Genomic DNA, 6,068 nt, shown 5'->3' on the forward strand with positions numbered 1-6,068 from the left:
GAAGAAGAAGAAGAAATGCCGCTTTTCTCTACCCGAAGGAGTCTCCAAGCGGCTTACGGTCGCCTTCCCTTTCCTCTCCCCACAATAGACACCCTGTGAGGTGGGTGAGGCTGAGAGAGCCCTGATATTACTGAAGAAGAAGAGTTGGTTCTTATATGCCACTTTTCTCTACCCAAAGGAGTCTCAAAGCAGCTTACAGTTGCCTTCCCTTTCCTCTCCCCACAACAGACACCTTGTGAGGGAGGTGAGGTGGAGAGAGCCCTGATATTATTGAAGAAGAAGAAGAGTTGGTTCTTATATGCCGCTTTTCTCTCCTGAAGGAGTCTCAAAGTGGCTTACAGTCGCCTTCCCTTTCCTCTCCCCACAACAGACACCCTGTGAGTTGGGTGAGGCTGAGAGAGCCCTGCTATTACTGAAGAAGAAGAAGAGTTGGTTCTTAGATGCCGCTTTTCTCTACTTGAAGGAGTCTCAAAGCAGCTTCCAGTCGCCTTCCCTTTCCTCTCCCCACCACAGACACCTTGTGAGGGAGGTGAGGTGGAGAGAGCCCTGATATTACTGCTCGGTCAGAACAGAACAGCTTTATCAGTGGCGTGGTGAGCTCAAGGTCACCCAGCTGGCTGCATGTGGAGAAGCAGAGACTCAAACCCTGCTTGCCAAATTAGAAGGTGCCATTCTTAATGACTACGCCAAGCCTTCAGTTGTGGAGTGGCACAGCTAAACCAGCTCCTCGGAAATCCAAAAGCAGAGGAAAAGAGAGGCAGGAGCCAGCTTGGTCTAGTGGTTAAGAGAAAGGGCCTCTAATCTGGAGAGCCGACTTTGATTTCCCACTCCTCCACATCAGCCAGCTGGGTGATCTTGGGCTAGTTACAGTCCTGTTAGAGCTGTTCTCACAGAGCAGTTCTGTCAGAGCTCTCCAAGCCCCACCTATCTCACAGGGCGTCTGTTGTGGGGAGAGGAAGGGAAAGCGATTGTAAGCTGCTTTGCGGCTCCTTTGGGTAGTGAAAAGCAGGGTATTAAAACCAACTCTTCTTCTTCTTCTGTTTCAGCAGCACCCAGAGACAGTTGCAGAATTCAGCTCAGAAGTCGGAATTGGGCAACTCATGCACTGTGACGTGGTGCAGGGGCTGGACGGAGGGTTCCAGGGCACAGCTGGAATTCTACTACCCTCCATTTAGGAAGAGACCAGAGAAGAATCACTGGTAGAATATGGTTGCCCAACCTGTTGAATGTCTGTCTGTTCCCACAGCTGTTTAAAAGCATCTGTTTCCATGTGCACCATATGAGGGGCATTTGGTTTAATCCTATGAGGCAGTTCCTACCTCAAGGGAGCAATCCTAGGCAGGTGGACTCAGCAGCAAATCCCACTTTGTGCAATGAGGCTCGCGTTCAGGATACCAAGGAGTTATGCTCAGGATTGAAACCTAGGTCTACCACTAAAGACCATCTAGAACACCAAAATAATGGAACCTCCATGTGAAGAGACTGTGTTGGAGGCTGGGGAGATCTTTTAGTCATACCGCCATCTTGTTTTATTGTATTTCATTGTTGTTGTTGTTGTTAGGTGCGAAGTCATGTCCAACCCATCGCGACCCCATGGACAATGATCCTCCAGGCCTTCCTGTCCTCTACCATTCCCCGGAGTCCATTTAAGTTTGCACCAACTGCTTCAGTGACTCCACCCAGCCACCTCATTCTCTGTCGTCCCCTTCTTCTTTTGCCCTCGATCGCTCCCAGCATTAGGCTCTTCTCCAGGGAGTCATTCCTTCTCATGAGGTGACCAATGTATTTGAGTTTCATCTTCAGGATCTGGCCTTCTAAGGAGCAGTCAGGGCTGATCTCCTTTAGGACTGACCGGTTTGTTCGCCTTGCAGTCCAAGGGACTCGCAAGAGTCTTCTCCAGCACCAGAGTTCAAAAGCCTCAAGTCTTTGACACTTGGCCTTCCTTATGGTCCAACTTTCGCAGCCATACATTGCAACTGGGAAGACCATAGCCTTGACTAGACGCACTTTTGTTGGCGGGGTGATGTCTCTGCTTTTTAGTATGCTGTCTAGATTTGCCATAGCTTTCCTCCCCAGGAGCAAGTGTCTTTTAATTTCTTTGCTGTAGTCCCCATCTGCAGTGATCTTGGAGCCTAGGAAATAAAATCTGTCATTACCTCCATTTCTTCCCCATCTATTTGCTAGGAATTGAGGGGGCCAGATGCCATGATCTTCGTTTTCTTGATGTTCAGTTTCAAGCCAACTTTTGCACTTTCCTCCTTTACCTGCATTAACAGGCTCTTTAGTTCCTCTTCGCTTTCTGACATTAGAGTGGTATCATCTGCATATCTGAGATTGTTGATATTTCTCCCTGCAAGCTTGATCCCAATTTGTGACTCATCTAACCCCGCCTTTCTCATAATATGCTCCGCATACAAGTTAAATAGGCAAGGTGACAGTATACAGCCTTGCCGAACTCCTTTCTCAATTTTGAACCAATCAGTGATTCCATTTGTGATTCTCAGGCCCATTCCGCACCAGGATCAATGTGACAAATTGGTTTCGGAAAGAAAAAATGCAATTGTTAATAGTGGAATTTGTCGCTATGCATACCTGCCTTTGTAGTGGAATCCAGTTGCATTTCAATCATTTCCCACAGGTTTCCGGTCTTGGCAAAAAGTGATTTTTTCTGTGCTTTGTCCCGCCCCTGGCCATCACTGAAACGAACAGCCAATGGGCGACTGTTATCATGCTCCTGAAAAGCCCCTTTCCCTTTAAGGAAGGTTTAAAAAAAAAACACGTCGCAACGAATCTGCGTTGATTCGTTGCAACTGCTGGCAGGTGGCGTGTGAGCTGCCGTTTCATCATTGCCACGCTCCCTCGAGTGAAAACAAATCCCCCCCCCCATGCACAGGCGCAATTTTTGGCCGAAAATAAAGAGAACCAGCAAACGGGGCTGTGTTGTGCTTGGTGACTTAAAACAGCTCTGTGGAGGGACTGCAGCCGGGGAAGCCTCACTGGGCGAATGAAGGCTCGCTGGTTCGTTGCTCTCCGCGAGAAAAAAAAATGGCGACCTCTTCGCCGGAAGATCAGAGAGCTAGGGGGAGGGACTTTGTTGAAACCGCAACAATGGTAATGCACAGAACTATTTCGCTAGTGTTGCTGATTGGTTGCAAGAGTATAGCGCTTTCCAGAGGTTGAATCGACTTTTGGGATTTCCCTGGAAGTGCTACAACGAAGCGCTTTTTGCTGATCAGTTTCAGGAGTGTGGCAGATTGTGTACAACGTTGTGCATAACTGCATTTTAGTAGTGATTACAATTTACCACACTCCTGCTACAATGAATCTGTGCGGAATGGGCCTCACTGTTGCTTCTTGACCTGCATATAGATTTCTCAAGAGACAAATAAGATGCTCTGGTATTCCCATCTCTTTAAGAACTTGCCACAATTCGTTGTGCTCCACCCAATCAAAGGCTTTAGCATAGTCAATGAAGCAGAAGTAGATGTTTTTCTGGAACTCCCTAGCTTTGTCCATGATCCAGCGTATATTGGCAATTTGATCTCTAGTTCCTCTGCCTTTTCGAAATCCTGCCTGTACTTCTGGAAGTTCTCGGTTCACATATTGCTGGAGCCTAGCTTTAGGATTTTGAGCATAACTTTGCTAGCATGAGAAATGAGTGCAATGGTGCAGCAGTTTGAACATTGTTTGGCATTGCCCTTCTTTGTTAGGTGTATTTTATTGGGGTAAGATTTGGGGATTTTATTTTTTAAGATTTTATGTTACCGTGTTTTCTATATATGTTGTAAACTGCCATGAGCCAGTTCACTGGGAACAGTGGTCTAGAAATCAAATTATAAATAAAAATAAATAAAAATACCAAGAAGTTTCTGTGTAATGGTCAACAATAAAGTCGAAATTTGTAAATGCATCTGGAAAGCTGCAATAAATTTTCTGAAATAAAACTCAGAACAAGGTTGCATGAACTTTATTGGAGGAACTAGGGGCCACGCCCGTTGCATTCAGGAATACAAGGGGCACTAGATTGAGGTGAGGGGTGGGGTGGAAGAATGAGGACGGCCTCCCCCTCCCCCCAGGACAGGCAGCTTTTAGGGAAGTCACAGGCAGGGGCAGCTCTCACACAGCAGGGATCTGCAGCTTCCAAGCCTCAGAGAGAAGTGGAAGGAGGAGGGGGTGGTCAGCAGTGGGGTACGGAAGGTAATTGGTTGGCTGCTGGACAGACAGGCAAGCTGGTTGGGGGAGGAGGCACTCAGGGGTGGGACAGCCACCCTGAGTGGGTGTTAAGTGCTGAGTGGCACTTAAGCCATGAGACCATGCTCTTCCTCCTAGGCCTTACCAAAAATATATAGTGGATCAGATGTGCATATGTTTCCATCATAAAATCCTCATCAGTGCAAGCATTACTCACTAAAGATAAATCTTTCTATGCATTGACCTTCAGTGTGGTCAACACCTTAATTTAAATGGATATCCTTCGCAGGCCAAGATCGTCAGAGTCCCACACTGAATGTCAATGTTTTATCCACATTTTGGATTTCAATTGGATGCTGCAAGTTGAAACTGAGAGTCAGAGGCAGTCTCCCATGATGCTTTGCTCCCTTCCCCTTTTCCAAGTTTTTCTTTGCACCCCTTCATTCCAGCATTCTGGACCCTCAATCGCATCCCCACTTCTCTCCCAGGGATACTGTATGTTGTTGTTGTTTTTTTTAACCCAGGTTAACATGTTACAATGCTTAGAAATCAGGAAAGCAGCAGGACACAGTTGCTGGGGGCATGATAGCGCACACCAAAGTGGATTCAGGCAGGATGGGCTGGCAGCATCCCTGAAGCACCCTGCCCTCTCCCTGCACAGGGAGGAAGAAGCTGAGGCTGGAGAGGGAGAGAGAGGGCAGTGAGCTTCCCCACGCCTGCACAATGGAGGCCGCCCCCAGCAGCAGCCTCCCACCACTTTCTCTGGTTCTAAGTATATTTTCAAAAGTTTTGCGCGTTACAATGCAGCAGTGTTGTAACACAATAACCCATTTTTAAAAGAAAAATAACCCACAATATCTCTGGGGGGGGGGGAAGGGGGCAGTCAATTGAGGGCACAGAATGCTGGAACGATGGGGCACAATGAAAAGAAAGGGGCAAGAAAGCACCATTTTTTTTCAGGCCGTCTATGAATTAGGCATTGTTCCTGTGAAGGGTTTGAGGGGGGAGAGTGAGGTGCAAAGCAGATGGAAGATGGGAGGTGCTTGGGCATCTTTCCCACAGGAGGGGGGAGAGGGAGGGAGGAGGACGATGAGGGAAAGGGTGTACCCAAATGACTCAAAATGGCAGGCACGGGGAAAAACCTGAATGCGTGCATTTCCGCACTGGGCAGCCCCAAATTAGACCCTACCTTGACTGATGAAATCCTTGTAATCAGGAATTCAAAAAATGTGTGGCAAGTCAGATGGCAATTTGGGACTGTACCCGGATAGGCAAATTTTAATGCAGAAATAGACAGAAAAACCAGCTTTTTAAAAATGCAAATCTGAATAATATTGCTAGGGTAGAAACAGTCAAAGCGAGTTCTGCTTGCACTGGCAAAGATTTCGGGATCGAAACGTCATAAAAAATGCAAGATTCTTCAAGCAACTTTTCTCTAGATTTTGTTTCAGACAGTTTATTACAGCTTTCGAGTTGAATTTACAAATTTTCGAGTTTATTGTTGACTACTACATGGGAACTAGCAGACTTGTCAGCCCTCCACCGTGGCCACTGGCAGGGATATGGGGGGGTGGGGGTAAAGTTGCCATCTTCAGGTCTGGAAACTCCCGGACATTTGGGGATGAAGTCTGGGGAGGACAGGAGTCTGCCTGCCAAAGCATCCATTTTTCTCCTGGGGGGTTGATCTCTGCAGTCCGAGATGAGCTGGAATTTCTGGGGATCCCCAGGTCTCATCTGGAGGCTGGCATCCCTAACCTGTAGTCCAATTCAGCAAGATCCTTGTGATGGATTCACCCTCCATAAGACCACCAACAGCTTTTCACCAGGATAACTCTATAGGACCTCCATGAAGGGGAGCAGTCTACCTTGTATTCCAA

The sequence above is a fragment of the Paroedura picta genome, chromosome 4 (genome assembly GCF_049243985.1).
Source record: "Paroedura picta isolate Pp20150507F chromosome 4, Ppicta_v3.0, whole genome shotgun sequence".
Classification (NCBI taxonomy): Eukaryota; Metazoa; Chordata; class Lepidosauria; order Squamata; family Gekkonidae; genus Paroedura; species Paroedura picta.